This window comes from Fundulus heteroclitus, chromosome 9 (assembly GCF_011125445.2).
Source record: "Fundulus heteroclitus isolate FHET01 chromosome 9, MU-UCD_Fhet_4.1, whole genome shotgun sequence".
Taxonomy (NCBI): Eukaryota; Metazoa; Chordata; class Actinopteri; order Cyprinodontiformes; family Fundulidae; genus Fundulus; species Fundulus heteroclitus.
Window position 1 is genome coordinate 18,539,208 of NC_046369.1, and position 16,772 is coordinate 18,555,979.

Below are 16,772 nucleotides of genomic sequence, written 5' to 3' on the forward strand. Positions count from 1 at the left end.
CAAATACTTATATTTAGAATGGTTCTCTTTGGTCTTATGTTTTTACTATGATTTTACTTCAAACCTTGCAACAAAATCTTTCTCAAATGTAGGCCTATATTGTGAATGTGCAGTTGAATAACAATAAAGTCTAGCTAAGTCTAGCTGTGGGATTAGGTTAGCAACAGGTGCACTAAAGGGACAACAATGAGACGATCATAGAAGCAGGAATGGTTCTGCAGGTAGAGGCCCCCATCAATTTTCACCCCATTTTTATTTTTTATTTTTTTGCTTTTTTGGATTGCTAGATAAGTCAAAGAGAATGGATGGATGGATGGATTGATGGATGGATGGATGGATGGATGGATGGACTGCTCTTTAATAGTTTTGCATTTGACCAAGGTCAGTGTCACTACTGACACCCTGAGCCAATCCCTGGAACCTACAGAGGTTGCACATGCGGTCCAACTCCACCAGGATGGGACATCAGTATGCACCAGTTTCAGAAGATGATGTTACTACATGTGTTGTATGGTTATTACCAACACGTGGTTACTGACTCCACAATGTTACTACCTTTTTAACAAGTTTTTTTGTCATTTGTTCCATTGCATTTAAAATGTCAACATTATTGACAGGAATTTTGTTGTTATTGTTATTATTGGTTGCTACAAGGTGTTATAGCCACCCCAATGTGATTCGTCAAAGTAAATGTGGCTCAGAAAGAGAACAAAACAGCAAACTTGACATATTTCCTGTAAGGCAGGTATAACAGGGTTTAAATTTAGGCATCTTGAAGTTGACTGACATAAAGCAATTGTTCAGGTGAAATAACCCTCACGCCAAAGTGGATCTTGGCTTCTTGAACTTGTTACGTTTGCTTAGAGCCTGCTAGTCTAGAATTCCATGTATTCTGTGAATGCTCTTGTAAATGTTTAAAATATTTTCTCCTTCCAACTTTGGATCTGACAAAATAAAAAAAACACATCTAGATTCAGAGTGATGCCCAAAAATGTGTTCATATAAATATATAATTTTTTATGCTAGGTAATTCTTTTGTTTATTTCAGGATGTCCAATGAATCTCTTGAAGGTCTTCAAAACGGAGCCATGATTGCTGCTGAATGTTCAAAGTCATAAAAGCCACCTTTCCCACTCTACTGATGGTTATATATTTCTATGTGGGGCGATGGTGGCACAAGAGTTAGAGTTTCCGGTTCAATCCCCCGCTCCGACTCTCAGTTGTTGTGTCCTTGACACTTCACCTGCTGGCGGTGGTCAGAGGGCCCTCCCATACATCGGTGCCTGATGTACGGCAGCTTCACCTCTGTCAACGTGGCTCCACTTTATGCAGCCACAAAGGAAGATTTTTTTACCCTAAGACAGTAAAATCAGCCAGAGTGAGCCACAGAAACACACATTGTGCTCAGAAAGATAACATACCGAAGGAAACAAAACTTACAACCTTTCTTGTGAAAAGGAAACCTAAGGCATTTGTACAACTTGTACAACCGGAATAAAAAGATGTGAACTTAAGCCTCCATACTTTAACTGACGTACCCAAGCTGCAAATGCCCCAGAATAGCACAGTGGAAGACAGTATCCTACACTGGTATTTCTTGACATGTTTGTTCAGAGCCCACATTTCTAAAATTGTACATATTGTGGAATGCATCAGTCTGTAGTATCACTATGACTTTAACATTGTCACCAAAAAGACATTTTCCTTGCGGCCAGGTGAAAAACATAAAAACACAAACAGTTGAACGACTTAAACTTTATTCATGCATTAAAGGGGGGAATTAATTTGCCCCAGCATAACACACAACAATAAAGGCAATATAAAAACAATTAAAAAAAAAGTCTTCATGACACATATACATACGCACTCACATCATGAAATTAAATAAGTAAAATTCATGGTTATCTAAGATCTGGTAACCTGGCAAGCTGTGACATCAGCTGCTGTGACCCTCACACCTGCAAGTCATCCCCATGATCAGCAGCTGGAGCCATATAAGGACGGATCCTTCACCTGCTCGGCGTCAGATTGTTGTTTAACCCTAGTGGTAACACTTTCAGGCCATTTTTGTCCATTTCACGTCTAGTTTGACTAAGCCAAGTTTGACCCTCTTCTAACCTGCCTGTTTCTCTCCCTTGTCCAGTTCTTCTGCTTACCTGAACCTCTTCCCTCACCTGCTGCCTTGGACTCCCCGGTTACGACCCCCTGCCTGCCTGACACCTGATTACGAGGATAGCCCCTAAACATGGACTGATGCCATGGACCTGACCCCCGCCTGCCTGACTGAGAACCCTTAAATAAACTCCAACTAACCTTGCCAACAGCTCAGTCTCTAAGTCCATTCATGCCTTTAGTGTGACACAAGCCAGATTAATTATGTGTTGCGCTCTATGTTCTGCACATTATCAATCTGGTCCTGCTCCCATCAAATCTATTTGGGAAAAGGAAGGATATTTAGCAGAATTTCTGTTCTTATTGGGCGAAGCAACACCTAGTGCCCACCTACCAAAGTTTAGTTTTAGCCAATCACAGTATCACATGAAAGCGTTGTAAGCAGCAGTCATGAGAAATCACGACAAGTTTACGCCGCTCAAGGCACTTGTTGCTGTTTTTCAGATGAAATCGTGGATTCGTCACAGTCGGTATGCTCCATACTCACTAGTCTAAAACAAGCCGGACCAATCACAGCACTAGAGGTGGGATTTTACGATGCATCACTCACACAGTCAGGATTACCCATTTGTGTTGTTTGGTCCCTTGGCAAATAAAGAAAGTACATGTGAGTACATCATCTATCCTCTGAGTTTTTAGACAAAAGCGTCAATAATTGTTCACTGGAGAGTTTGCTCGATGGAATGACATGAGTGGATGTTGTGAAGGGGTTTTTCTTCCCCATGGAAAGGATTCTGGGATCATCCACCACTATTGTCTTCTGTGGACGTCCAGGCCTCTTTGAGTTCCTAAGCTCACCAGTGCACTAATTTTTTCTCAGAATGTAAACTGTTGATTTGGCCACTCCTAACATTTCTGCTATCTCTCTGATGGATTTCTTCTTTTTTTTCAGCCTCAGGATGGTATGTTTCACCTCTATTGAGAGCTCCATTGACCGCATGTTGTGTGTTCACAGCAACACCTTCCAAATGCAAACAGCACACCAAATTCGGAGATCCTGGACACACCTAAAGTTTTGTGTCCATGAGTCCTTAAAGACGTAGCTTTTCTGTATTCTTCACTGGTATGAAAACTAACTCCATTGACGAGATAGAAAACAAGCTCAGATTGTGGAAATTGCGGTGGGTGTTCGGCAGCTCATGTAAACCCTTTGTCCAGTTATTATGCACATATCAATTCCATCGATCCCAAAGACAGAAATAAAATGTTTATAGCAACAATTGAATTTATTAAGATAGTATAGTATAAAATCCTTCTTCACCATAAAATCAAACTAATGATCAAGAGTGGAACTTTAAAAGGTGAGAAGGTACAGAAGAAGAAGCTGGAGAGATCACTGGGAGCTGTCCAGGAACTGTATCTGAGCTGGTAGTGCCCCCTACCAACCCGCATGAAACAATAAACAAGGTAATTTTATGTTACACTGCTGTTGCACAGGTTTATTTGAAATATCCTAATCACAACATGGATTCTTCTTTACAAGGAAAAGACAAAGTTCTCTGGTTGATAGTTAATAGATACTTGATAAAAAATATTGTTCTCTGTACAAGTTATGCCAAATAATTGATGGACAGAAAGGTCAAATTAATTGGCCTAGAGAGGATTACATAATGGTTACAGTAAAAAGTACAGATGCTGATCTTCAATGAACACAATACAGTTAAATTTGTTGCTGAGACTGTGCTTGACTTTGATCGTAACACGCAAACCTTTAAAGAGTCACAGGCTCAAACTTTCAAGCTAATAAATACTCCAAAACCTGGTAGTGGAGACAGCCACAGTGTCCTTCAAAATCAGAGTTGCATGATACCTGTATTCAGGAACATTGGATAATAACACAATATACTGTAGCTAACGCTGTCCATAACAATGTACACACACAAAGTACGGTATTTTTATATTTTGCTACCTGTAATTATCCATCACAAAGCCTTATATCTCACATATAATTACCCAACTATAACTATAAACATCACGCCCCGAGATCAGGCATTATGCCGCAGAGCTCCAAGTCCGGCTTTAGGTAAATTCACATTGAACAAGGCAAATGAAGTGAGTGATTTACATGCTATCCCTATGTACAGGTGTGTTCAGGAGCGAATTAATGGTTCTTGATGCAAACGACGTGTTTCTATGCAAACAGCGTGAAATGGGCAAATACAGCAATGCAAGCACTTTGAATTGTCTTGCTACTGAAAAGTACTTTATTAATAAACTTGCCTTACAAAACTGCAAACAGCGTGGTAGGCGCGCAAATAGAGTGAAGCGAAATAACTCAAGTTCATCGATCTGAACAGTTCTGACAATTCACGTTGCGTTAAGAGTCCTCCTCGTCCATTTCTTTAAGCACGTAAATGTTTCTTATGTTACATATTTTGACCATAAAAGTAGGCTATATTTCCTATATTTCTATTGCGTAACTATGGATTTACTGACCGAACACGGCTGTAGTCTGTGTCCCGGAGAGTGATCCGGGACACAGACCCCAACGCAGGGTAGCACGTCCTCATACTGGGTCCTGGACAAACGGAAGTATCACTGGAAGCGATCGTCATCCAGACTCAGCCCCAGGTAAAAGTAGTTGACGAACCGGGTGCGTCTCTGGAGGATCTGTTTGACCCAGGGGAGCTGATACCATTTTTCAGCTTTTCACATTATGTACAGCAGGCTAGTTCATGACGCTGCGAAGCGAGCTGGGTAAAAATTCACTGTGTTGTCAGTGCAAACTGTTCGCGAGAGAGAAGCAAAATGTCAAGCGTCCCACGGCAGATGATCAACATGAAAAAATCTGCCTTGTTCGCATTCAGTGTGAACATACCTTAAGGCCTGCCTCTGATGTGAGCTTTTGCTTCTCTGAACACCATTGTGGATTTAAAAGCAGGCTGATTCTTAAAGAACTGACTTCATATATGGTGTTTTAATGTCAAACTTGTCATCAGATACATATCAAAAGCAAAATATAACTTTCTGCACTGACCTGCACTGTATAAGGAAGTGCCACCCCTCTGATGGACAGAAAAGGTATTACAAAGGTACGCTGAAATCTTGCACAACACACACAAAAATCACTTGTCATGTGATGATTGAGACAAAAGACAAGGAAAAATAAACCAAGATTTTAATTTATTTATTTAGATTTTTGCAATCTATTGTTGGAGAAAAAAATAGACTTGGAAATCTTAACCAAGACTGTTGCCTTGTTATTTCTTATACCCGTGTCTAATTTATTGGAAAATACAGTCTTGGTCCCAAGAAAGAGCAGTCATAATGTTGTCATTTGTCCTACAAACCTCCTTGATTACCACTATAATCATTCTACCATTCTACATTGTTGCACATAAATATACATAACATGGCCAAAAAATTACACAGTTTTCATGCTTTCGTTGTATTTTATTGTATTTTATTTTACTTAAAAAAAATCTAATTTAGAAAATTGGACATTAATTCTTGGAAACCAGGCCTCCATTTGAGGAATACAGCAGTGTCAGTGAAGGCCTGTGGTTTTAGTTTAGTGCCTCAGGTGGCAAAGCAATGCAAGAATGTATTGCAAGAATAAACACTTTTCAAAAAATTCACTTGCATTTCAGGGCAGAAGGAAGAAAATATTTCAATATAAACTTTTTTCCTCACTTGTCTGTTAGGCGTCCAGTACTAGAATGAGTTTGACAAGGAAAAAAACGAAATAAAAACTAAGGCCAAACAGCAACTGGCTGATGATGCTGAAATCGGTACTTCACTTGCAGGGTTTGATTTGACCCGAAAATTAAGAGCCTTTTTCTAACTAAAAACTTGTTTATGATAATAGACTTTAATGTTTAAAACAAAAAAACAGTATGATTCTTGTGCATGTCCTATATTTGTATTGGGTGTGCATTGGTGTTTTTGGAGGCATGAGGTGTCACAAAAAAGGTGATGGTTGTGAAGGACCCAAAAAGCCCACCTGTGAAGCTTTAAAGGCATATTTGTTTCTAAAAAAAAATTATTAAAACGATGAATTTAAAAAATTGTCACTCAGAAATGACTGGAATGTAAGTATTTCAAAAGTTGTTAATATGTTTAATAGGAACAAGATGCGTAAGATATCAAAATAAAACCAGTTTATGGTTATTGAGTACACGTTCAATAATTGGGAACCCATTCCTAGTTATAACTCTAACACCATGATTATAGGAAAACATAAGAAGATGGTGAAAAAAGTAGGATCAGTGGAACCAACGTCCTCCTGATAAAATCAGGACATTCTCAACACAGCCACACTCCTGCAGACCACACGATAAACTGCACTGCCAGTGATGGCACAGCTTAACTTAGATCTAGTTTTTCTCATTTAATACAGTTTGAAAGTCAGTAAAGTCCATCAAATAATTGGTATATACAGATCTTGCTAAACTTGCTAAACTTAAGTAAAAGTGTCTAATCCATTAGAGTTGTTCATGTGTCATGTTTCATTCCATTTGAACTCGGAAATCCCAGATTACAATCAGAAAAAACCAACTGTAACGGCCCCCTATAGTCGGACTTTCCCCTTAGAAGGTTGGAGAAATTTTTTAAGACAGATTGTCTGACCGAACATGGCAGCTCCTCGCATTAACAATAGTAATTTGCGATAAAACATGTTTAGTTTAGAAGACTAAGTTGTAAGAGTGTGTCTAAAATCAGTGTTACATGTAGCAGCTGCAACTCTGAACCGAACGAATCTAAAAGAGTTGTTTGCATATGGAAGGTACAGCTTTATAGGACTATTGTAAGGGGTACTACGAACAAAACTACAGTTTTCCTGGTCATTGCCATATTGGAATACTAACCTTTTTTTATTTCTTCTTTTTTGTAATCCCACTTGTCCGGCTGTATTAACTGGAACGCTTTTTAATGGGGTTTACACCATTCCCAGCTCCTATTTTCGTTTTCCGGTACAAATGGAATGCAACATCAGTGATGCTGGGTATCTCTGTGCTCCTGCTGAAGTCTTGGATCAGGCATGGGTAGACTGACAAAAATATCAAAATTTTTTCCACATACTGTCAAAACACAACAATTAAAACTCCCCTATGGCAGAGGTGAGGTTGCTGCACCATCTCTGCAAGGTTCATCATGAGAAACTTTCATGTCTGTTTTTATCTGTTTATTCTTTGCTTGCAAATATAATTCAGACTGACTGGCCTTTGGTTGGTTTGTTGTAGTCACAGCCCTCTTTCTTTTGACCTCTTCCTGTGTCTCTGGCTGGTCTTCAAAGTTGATAGTAAAGATATTCTTCTCCTCATCAGAGCTACCCTGGCACACTTCGATGTCTGTCTCCTCCCTTTGCAAAAGGTCAACACTTCTTAGAATCTGGATATTGGGCTGTTGCTTGGTCCTGGGTTAATTTTGATCAATGTCACTCTATTCTAGATGCAGATTGTCATTTTGGTGTTGAATAGGTGCTTGTGCATCATCCGGTAAATTCCCTCCCCTCCAGGGTAGAAAATGTCTGACATTGTTTCTAAAAATCGCTGGCAAGCCTCCAAAAGGAATTACCTATCAGTCCAAGACATACAGGGGGAAACAAAGTGAAACATATACATCAGTAAAGAGACATACTTTGAATGATTGTATTTATATGTGTGAGTAACAGGATAACTCATCTTTACCAGAATGCCTGCTGTGACAATGATGAGGACTGGTGCCCAGAGGATAGCTGGTAGATCTCTGAGGAGTGCTCGGAAAAATCCACCTATTCCTTCTCCTAAGGCCACCAGTGGCTCTGTGATGAAGGCTCTGAAGGAATATACAACTGCCTACACAGAGAAAAATGGATGTCATGTTAAGTGCATGCATAACAGGAAAGGCATGCATTTGTTTTCTGACTTGTTTGACGTTGACTCACTGTAAAACTAGCCAATCATTGCTGGGTCAGTGTAGCATTAAAGCTATAGTTGGTATTCCTGTTCAGAAACACTTTTTGTTCTGCTGGGTGAAATTGTTCTTACATCATGACAGTAGTCAATACATTATACATTCAGAAAAAGGAGGTTAAAATGTTGATCTCTGTGAAAGCAGCAGAGCTGTAAAACCTCTGACCACTCCCTGCCGTGCACACAGAAGGGCAGGGATTGGTCAGAGGTTTGGTCCTGCCCTCACTGCCCTCTGTGCCTCAAGTTCCAGAGGAATCCCCTTAACTATTGGTTGTCCTACATGCCTATTACTCTGACGCACGCACGTTGGTATTAAACTTCCCATAAACTTGGGCGCAGTTTGCGTACAAGAAGAGGAAGGCCTCAGTATAGAAAGATGTAAGACTAGAGTGGATTAGAGATTTTTTTCACCCGATCCCCATGAGAAGGAGAAGAGCAGACGGTCTTTTAATACAAACCCCTTAAACAGATGATGAGTGAGATCCCTTTGAGAGCTTGTACCTTAATTGAACAGGCTGTGCTTAATCAGAGTTTAGGAGTTTAATGCACACATATCTGGTCTAAAACAGCTGGATACTATTAGTAACTATTTGTGCTATTATATCCAAGAGAGTTTGTGAAGATAGATTTTACCTGTATTATAAATCTATCTGAGAATTTCCATGACGTCTACATTTCAGTATCTATTTTTACTTCATTATGAAACAATAGGGAAGAATCATGTAATATATTGGTATAGACCTCTCTGGACAGTGGTCTATACCAATTCTGAATCAAACCTATTTGAACTTCCCACTGGTGTCAGTCAACTTATTGTTAAACATTCCTTATCAGTAATGTATATCAGTATGCCTGTGGGAAAAAAACAGTTAGACTCCCCCCCACCCCCCCCCCAACAAAAATAAATAAATCTGCAAAACGCAGAGGTATCTAAAGCACATTGTCTTTGTACTGAAATGTGCTATACAAATAAATTTGCCTTGCCTTGCTTAATGGTGTTCTTTTCAGTCCTTTTGACCAAGTAGCAAAAACAGATTAGGCTGATGCTAATCTTTGTAACTGTTAACTATTTGTCTGGTCAAGCCTTTATAGGTACCTTGTTCAGCAGCTTCACCACCAGTTTTATCATAGATGTCATGACCCCGCTATTCGGGTAAATTGAATGCTAAATTTACATAAGTAAATAAAAACCAAATCAGAAACAACCACAAGGAAAATAATTAATTATGTGCGTTCTCGAACCTTTACATACTAAATAGATGTAAAATAAAAATCACATTACAAATACAAATTTATTTACATGTAAAATTAAAAGGGGACCCAAGCATTCACCAGTGCACAATCACCATAGCATCAATGGATACTGCAAAAATACTTTCTGCTTTGAGAGAAATGTTTGTACTTTCTTCATACAGCACCACATTGTGGTCACTGTTGGTTGCAGAACAAGATCAACCCTAAAATATTTCCTCTGAAAATACTAAATCTTCAACAGTAAAAAGAAAATATAACAGCTGGAAATCCATAAGGTTTATAAATAATTAATCATAAACATGGATGGCTTAATGAAAACATTTATTTTAACCCCATTCTAATTTTACCTTGGATTACAGAAAAATCAGCAGGAGGGATTTACCTTAATTGGAGGTACCTCGACTATGGGATCGATTAAGAAGATTCTTACGTATTCCTCACAAGGATCAGGTTGAAGAGTCCAAGTGATTCTGTACCACTCTTTAAATAAATAAAAAATACAACCAGAAATTTTAACATGGAATACAGTTACATGCTTTACATTGTTTTCCTTTTGGTAAATGAAAAATAGCTTGCTGATTTTTATGTTTTCTTTAACCAAGCAATATAATGTTACAAATATAGAAATAAAGTTAACATAGAATACCAAAACATCAAAAATTAAATAATGAAATACAAACATGGGTAAAAATGCTAAAACACCAATCCATGTACTACTCTCCCTATCTGAGGCATTGGAATAGAAGCCATTTAAATTTGATCATATTTCTGAATAGGACAATTTTCTTTGTGAGCTCATACTCCATCAATAGAACACCTTATATTATAGATATTTGAAATGTATTAAAGTTCTAATAGCCTTGGTGTGTCACCAGCAGACTTGATTACTCGTCACACCAGAAGGCATTTCCCCCAGTAAGAAACTGAGGATGGCTCAAGATCTGACTGTAAGGACAGGCTGAGGACTGGTGAGTATCAGCAGCCACAATGAAACAATCCAAGCTTCCAAGAGTGAATAAGGAATTTTTTTTCCATGACCTGATCAAAGAACTAAGTTAGTTGTTGATTTGGAAAACAAACTGATATTTATCTTTAGTCAAAAAAATCTAAATCTGTATTTATGCATAGTTCCTACTGACTTACCCCTAATACTTTGCGTCCAGCTAATTTCACTTTGTTTCAGGCAGTGTGAATGTGATCTTTCCATATTCATAACTTTGGCCTGGTGCCTTGCATAGGCCTCCTGTCGAACATAAAAAGGAATAAACATTTCTATACACTGAATAAAAGCAAATGTAAAGGAGAACTGAATGAGTTCTGTTTTCACCTTGTACAAATAGAGCCAGTTCCAAGGAATGCTGACAAATAAGGAAACAACAAATATTGTGCAGAACATCTTGAACCAGGAGAGTCTTGACCATCGCTTGAGGGAGACAAAAAGTAAACCAATTATTAAAAAGAACCCAATCTGTATAAGAGAGGAATAACTCTAAATAGAAGGGGGGGAAAAGATGACATACATATTTACATGTTTATATATATATTAACAAAAAATTATTTGTTTTCATTTTCCCTTTTTTTATTTTTATATTTAAAATGCCATTATTGAAATCAGTGTAGGTGTTAGCACAATCCTGGTGAGAAGAGGTGATCCTGACTTGCTGAATGTCAGGTATTGTTACATTTTTTTATTAGTCACATGGGGCCAGGTTGGTTTGAAAACTGCATTATGCTTTTACTTGGGTTCTGATTCTCTTTTCTTGTGTCTCCCAGATTCATAATGAATTGCAATTTCCAGTATTTATTTGCACAAAATTATAACAAAATATTTTTTTAGACCTCAGATAACTTAAGCTAAACTGGTTTGGATTTGTTGTTAAGAAAACACATTATTAGATATTTTACCTAAGAAGATATTTGATAGGATTGCCTTGATTTTCATTCACAGCTTTTGAGTCTTTAGCATCCGTTCCACCAGTCTGTCAATCTATTGACTGCATTGCTGGTAACCAGTAACTTATTAAAAGGACTGTGTCATGTGTTTGAACGTCATCTTTCTGTCACAGCAGCTCCCAGACTGCCACTAGTATTATACAGGGTGGACCAAACTGGTTTTGCATGTATTATCTCTTGCAGACGCAGTCTTTGAAGATCATCCGCAGTGTGCCCACTTATAGTTCCCGCATTTTTTTTCTGCCCAGGCAATTTAGCACTCCTTTGGAATCTTTGAGGATCAGGCCCTGTGAGTACTTTGTGATGCCAATAGTGAAGGCGGCCTGGGGGCGGGACAAAATCTTGCGACACTCCTACATTACCTCTCTGAGGCCATGGTGGTCATGACCCACACGTTGAATAACTCTTTTATAAATAATTTATTTTTTACAACATGAATATAAAAATGGCATCTATTCTCTGATCATAAACAAAAAAATTATTATACATCACAAATATGTAGGTGCTTCAATTAAGTACATAAACCAATTGTACATCTCTTAAACATGATTTCAAAAGTTTTCACTTACTTCTGACATTGATTCAAGATCCACTCCAAAAGCATATTTCAATCTGGTGAGAAAACTTTCAGGTTTAACTCCCACCAGTATACCATTGAGAGCATGATCCAGCGTTTCTGTTGTCCAGTTCTCCTGATTATTCAGAAACAACTGAATATTGGCCATAGCTGGTCTGGAGAGCTTGATTTTGGCATAGTAGAAAGTTTCATTGTCGTCAGTGGGCTGAGAAAGAAATTGGGAAATGTGGATTATTATCAATCAATCATGAAACTATTTTTATTTCTAACTACAGATTGCTGATGAAATAATAATAATAATAATAATAATAATAATAATAATAATAATAATAATAATAATAATAATAACTGTACATATAAATTATAATTATAATTCTGTTCACATTTTAAAAGAGGCCATAACTCTCCTGTATCAAAGGCAAATCTGAACAAATAGCTCTTTCGTCCTGCCTTGAAGAGGGTCAGGATTTTGATGGAGCGTAATTCCAGGGGAAGAGCGTTCCAGAGTTTGGGCCCTGGCACTGCAGAATCATTGTTTACACCTTAACCTGACCGGGGGACCACCAACAGATGTTGTTCAGAGGAGCACAAGGATCTACTGGGGCTGGTGATGGGTCAGAATATCACTGAGGAAAGACAGTGCAAGGCAATAGATTGGACTGAAAACAAACGATATGAACTGAATTCGGAACCCAAGCAGTAGCCAATGAAGAGAGTAAAGGACAGGAGTGATGTTCTCATGTTTGCAGGTGTTGGTGAGATGCTGAGCAACTGCATTCTGCATGGGTTGTGAACTTTGTATAGAGGCTTGGTTAAAGGAATAATAAATAATAGTGACACCTAATGTTACATATCAGAACAACACATACACAACACCTGCCACTGTCAATAGCAATTTCCTCAACGGTCCTGTTGCAGTTAAACACCACTGTATTTTTATGTCCACAGGACAGGGGCCCGTTCTTAGAACATTGCTTAAAACATCCGAGATCAAATGAGATGATTTCCTCCGGCTAATCATGATCCGGCTAATTGGGTTCTTCGAACACACCTGTTGTTTATGATTAGTATGGCTGGATTGAGTTATCTGAGATAACTGCACGTTCATGCGTTTGTTTAAAAGGGGAAATGTATCGATAGTAGAAACGATGATCAGCAACGCTGCTATTGGCTGTTCAGCATGGACAAAGAACGTCCACAGTTTTTCTCCCAAGCAGAACACGAGCTTTTAATGGAAGGTTATGCCAAATTTGAGTCATTAATTAAAACGACAGGTAACACCTCAAAGTCTGCTAAAGCCAGGAGAGAGGGCTGGCAAAGGCAGAAGACAAATTAAATGCATAGGTGCTGTCCATGTTAGATGTTTCTATCACTTTCCACAGTATGTATCTTTGCTTTTTAATAATTTTACTTTGTTCTTTTATGTCAGAGCCTCCACAGGACCCACTAGAACATGGGGACAAGTAAAAGTGAAATACAAGAATATTTTACAAAATTGTAGCCTTTAATTATTATACTTTATTTTAAAAAGCCACTTGTTATGGCAACAGATCCAATATCGGTGTCATTCCTTAGACATTGGAAGTGAAGGAGGTGTGCAAACTGGGAATTTTAACAAAAAATTCTTTATCTATAAAAAATGATGTTCTTCCTTTTACAAGTCATACACAGTTTACACGGTAAAACTGTATTGCTTCGTGTCTAGATAATCCATCCATAGTTTTTTTCTAATACAATATATGGCTCGACAAGGAAGCAAGCCTTTCAAAATAAGACTAAACTGAACAAATCTTCTTACTGAAAAAAATATGATAATATGATAAAAATAAAAAGCAAACCATCATACAAAAAACTTAAATATTTTCTATTTCTGGCTATAACACTACTTTTTCCTCTTTAAAAGCCACTGTTAAATGATGTATTTGTCTGTTTATAACAGCCACCAAGAAAATTCTCTCTACAATTACACTGTCGCGCTGCGCTAAAGGATCCTGTCTATTGCACAATATGCGATTAATTCAAAAAACTGAAATTATTCTTGCACCTTCCACAACAGGTTGCAGTCGTAAAAATGGACATGGCTACGACAGACTTCCCTATCTCTTCCGCTTATAAAGCCACAATCTAATCTTGTTTACATGAAATAAACCTGCGATCGAGCAGGCTTAAGCTTGTGCACATGTTGCTATGACAACAAGTCCAGGATGAGTTTCGAAGAACCAAATGATCCAAGATCATGCCAAATCGTCAACAATCAAATCCAGCTAACTGAGTTAGCGACGTACGAAGAACGGGCCCCAGGTCTATGATGCTGTATTCTGTTCTATTTCTGGTTTGCCTTGCTTACTGACTTTCATGTTTGCAGGCTGCTGCTCTTTTGTCAACATAAAATATTACGTGCTTCACTCTGTTTTAGGAACCCTGAGAACTCTCCTATGATTGGCTCAAGAACCAGTAACCAAGCAGTGGCTACACTCTGAACTCAAGTAGTTTCGAACCTCTCGGGTTAAAAGGAGAAAAACATGACTGATTCATTGTTGATGGAGAGGACCAGTTGTATATAGAGAAGGTTAGCTCCATCCCAGGTTACACGAGAGAAGGATTTTGGTTCATCCATCCATCCATCCATTTTCTGATCCGCTTAATCCCTCATAGGGTCGCGGGGGTTGCTGGTGCCTATCTCCAGCGTTCACCGGGCGAGAGGCAGGGTACATCCTGGACAGGTCGCCAGTCTGTCGCAGGGATTTTGGTTCATTTTACAGTAAATGTATTACTTATTGAATTTGAGATGGCCTCAGTTATCTGTAATTGTTTTAGCTGGTATGTTTTTTATGTGCCTGTTATTTAATCTAATGTATCTCTGTTTAATGTGTAACTTTGCTGCCTCTTGGCCAGGACTCTCTTGGAAAACAGGTTTCTAATCTCAATGGGATTTTTTTTCCTGCTTAAATAAAGGTTAAATAAAAATAAAAGAAAACAATTGAACTCCAGTATACAAGGTGTTGCAATAAATCCAAAAAGGAGCTAAAGAGGGGAATGTTTGGGGTGAAGATCACAATGAATGAGAAAAGATTTAACTTTAGCTAATAGGTGATGTATAAAGAAAAAAGTACAGAGCCAAGTATGGAACATTGAGGCACATCGGAAGTCAGAGGGCTGGTAGGGAAGAGACGTCGCTTAACCATCATAGAGAACATTCAATTAGTTAGATCTGACCTAAACCACTGCACCACAGGTCCTTGGAGCCCTACCTTTTGAGCCAAGTGGGGCTGGAGGATGGAATGATCTACTTTGTCAAATGCTGCCATGAGGTCCAGCATAACCAGCAGTACAAGTTTTAAAATGTTTCAAATATATACTTCTGATCCAGAAATAACAGCAGCTGTGTGAAAAGAACCTTTTCCAGAAAAAGGCAAATGAGATACCATTTTTTTGAGGAGTGGTCTTACACTAGTGTGCTTAAAAACTGTTGGAACAGACCCTAAACTCAAGCAAGTGTTAAAGAACTGAAAAAGACATTGCCCTGTGTCAAAAACCTGTTTAAGTACCCTTGAAAGGATTATATCTAAAAGACATTTGGTAGGTCTTAGCTTCTGGACTACAACAGAGAGCTGCGAAAGTGCCACTGGCTCAAACACACTGAAAACAGGAAGACAGGAGAAACAGAAGGTAGGCGCAGCTCTAACACAATAGGCATGTTATTTATACTCTGTCTGACTGAGGCTACCTTGTCAACAAAAAAAAACTCACCACTGCTAGATTTCAACACATTCTTCTCAATATATTATTAGATGGACTTGTAACAGATAAACATGACTTGGGGGCGATTACAACGAGAAGAGATGACACTTGAGAGATATTTACATTTGGTTTCGTTAACAGCATTTTGATAGTCAGAAGGCAGCCTCTCAAGATGCCCAACGACACATGCAAATTATCTTTCTTCCACCTTCCTTTACTCTACCTGTAACGCCTCCTCAGAGCACGTGTGGTGTCATTTCACCAGGGATCTGGCTTAGGTTTGATGGACATTAACTTAAAGGGAGCAATAGAGTCCAAAATCCCTGAACAAGTAGACTAAAAAGATGAAATAAAACATGGAACTTACTTGGCTTTGGTTTTTGTTCACCAGGCATGTTTTAATCAAAAAACCCATTGGAAGTATGCTATTTGAATATTTTTTTTTTTTTGACATCAGAACATTATTTTAAAAACTTTTAAAGAATATTGAGAGAATTGTATGAAATACTGACTTACCTCGCCAGCTCTGTTTACTTTGCTCACGAGCCTGCTAAGAAAGTTCTTCAACACTAGATCACCCTTCGGATTTGCTATCTCCATCTTCATTCATGTTATTTAAAAAAAAAAGCAGATTTAGTCCCAGAATAAATCCATACAAATGTCCTTTCTGCTGGAATCAGCAGGTTGGATCTTGTTTAATTATTGTGTTTCTCTTGCTCTGTTCTGAACATAGGCTCAATACAAAGTAGGAGATTCAGAGAGCTGATGGATAAATTTTTGTCATACCTCCAAGAATATCTCATACATCTCAATTCACTTGACATCTTTACATTCATCCATAATTTATCCTCTCTTGTTCTCTGACATTCATATCTGGTATTTTTATTATATGTCATTCTTTTATACCCATTAGAAGGGATGTATTTTTATTTATTAAAAATATTAGTTTCTGTTTCACTGTTGACCAAGCACTCAGCCTTGGTGACAATACCAATGAGGGATCTTTGATTTAAAACATTTACAGATAAATGTCTGGTTCTGAAAAGTATAAGAGAAGTAAATTTGTCATCATTGCCTACTTGCTAACGGAACTGTACTGTGATCTTAATCACTTTGCTTATTTATGGTCTTCAGAGTGCCATCTGGAAGCCATGAAAAACTGAAATGATTCATAAGAGGCA